The sequence below is a fragment of the Oncorhynchus clarkii genome, chromosome 28 (genome assembly GCF_045791955.1).
Source record: "Oncorhynchus clarkii lewisi isolate Uvic-CL-2024 chromosome 28, UVic_Ocla_1.0, whole genome shotgun sequence".
In the NCBI taxonomy this organism is placed as follows: domain Eukaryota; kingdom Metazoa; phylum Chordata; class Actinopteri; order Salmoniformes; family Salmonidae; genus Oncorhynchus; species Oncorhynchus clarkii.
The window spans coordinates 26,797,121-26,799,108 of NC_092174.1; the positions used below are offsets into that span (position 1 = coordinate 26,797,121).

The 1,988-nt window shown below is 33.9% G+C and overlaps 1 long non-coding RNA gene across 1 annotated transcript; it reads left to right on the forward strand.

Moving 5' to 3' along the window:
* The first annotated feature begins 227 nt into the window (after nt 1–227).
* On the forward strand, nt 228–1,187 carry LOC139387449 (uncharacterized). Its single transcript, XR_011629169.1, has 3 exons — nt 228–378; nt 499–603; nt 1,102–1,187. It is a non-coding gene; the product is annotated as an uncharacterized lncRNA (long non-coding RNA).
* Nucleotides 1,188–1,988: the final 801 nt, after the last annotated feature.

Sequence of the window (1,988 nt, forward strand, 5' to 3'; positions counted from 1 at the left end):
TTTCTATTGTATTATTGACTGTACGTTTGTTTATCCCATGTGTAACTCTGTGTTTGTGTCACACTGCTTTGCTTTATCTTGGCCAGGTCGCAGTTGTAAATGAGAACTTGTTCTCAACTGGCCTACCTGGTTAAATAAAGGTGGAACAAATAAAAAATAAAAAACAATATGAGCTGACTTGACATCAAAGCAAAACTTTACTTTTTGCAGATGGATACCCTGTGGTGTTGGAAGAGGCTGCATTTGGAAGAGGCTGCATTTGGAAGAGGCTGCATTGGGAAGAGGATGCATCAACACCCTGGAAAGATGTTTGCGGTGCACTCACTCATAACACTTTTTTGAGTGATAAATGAATGTATTGTCTTCAAGCTTGATAAGGTAAGCAAATGCATGCTTTATTTTCATAAATGTAGCCTATACATTCACCATGTAACAATTAGATATATCATTGCTTTGAACTAGTAGCTCGCTCATCTTGATAATGTGTTCTCTTTCTAGAAGCAATCAGTTACAAGGCATAAAGACAGATTGAGGCCTTCAATCAAACTGAGGACAGAGAAATGTGCACCAGGTCAAGGCTTCATGCATGAATGGCTTTGAGATGTAAGTTAACAATAATTAATTTAGAGAAATAATAGGAATTTCCATATTCGGCATAACTCAATATTATGTAGCTTTTTGTTCACCCAAGCTTTATACACCTGAGTCAGGAAGAAGAAACAACTAGTAGAACTTTCTCTTAATTATGAAGTCCCCAATCTAAATTGAAGATCATAGTTAATTTGTTTTAATAATCTGTTGAGGCTTGGCTGGAGAAAAATCTTGTAAACTGTGGATCTCTAGAAACAGTTGACCACACATTTAAAGGTAGATTTAGTATACCTTGGTTCCAGTTTATGCAAGCTACATTGTTTGTTTATAAAGTATTTATACAAGGCAGAAACATTGTTTCCTTGTTGTAAATGTCGAGAATGTCAGTTTCAGTTTGAAACATAGCAACACCAAGGTAACTTTGCAACAGCTGACACCGTTTTTACAAATCCAAACCCACTTGTTTTCAGTATCCTAATGTTTTGGTTTTGTGTTTTCTTAATGTTTCAGTGTGTGCATTTAAGAAGCTTTGGATGAAGGACTTCCACACGGCTGCCATCTCCAAAGTCCACTCAAAAAGGCAATAGTTCTGAGCTTTTGTCGTTTTAATGATTTCAATTTTGTTCATTCTCTTTTAAACATCCATTGGTTCAAAGCTCATTGACCAGTTATCACTTGGCTCTAAATTCTGTAGTTGTAGTTAAACATAAGGTAAACATCCCCATAGCGTTCACATTTATCTCTTGTAAATGTTGAATCTACAAAAGATATTAAATAAACAATTTATTTGGGAAATATTCAGTCTTTGCTCTTTTCTTCATTAGCATGCTGATTTCAAGTTGTATTATATATATTTTGTATCTGTTAAGACATTGAATACACATTGTTTGTATATTTAGTATATTTAGTTAAGTTTTCTCTGTGAGAAGCAAGTATATTTAAAGTTATGTGATTTGGTTTATGTAGATACGACATTCCAATGTTTACCCTCCTGTTGTGTTCGTTTCATGTTAATTCATTCTGTGTTCCCAGTCCAAAATGACCACCCCATTATAGCTGATTATAAATCCATAATAACACATATTATCACCTAATGTTGTGTTAATTTTTTAAAATCAAATTAAGATCTTGTGAACATTACAAGTTTTGAACTTCTATTTGCTATTTATGGCCTCATTGACCTGAGCTCATACAACCTGTTTTTGTGTAAAAAAAAAAGAAAGCATAATGTATGGATTATTTTGACTATAACAAATACTCAGATGTAACATATTGTTCTATTTATCACAGACTACTTTGTGTCAAAGTTTAACAAGGAGATTCTCCTTCTCACCAGTGTCATGATCAAAGATATGATCAAGAGCCTCACATACAGTATATTGTTTGGTCATTGTGCT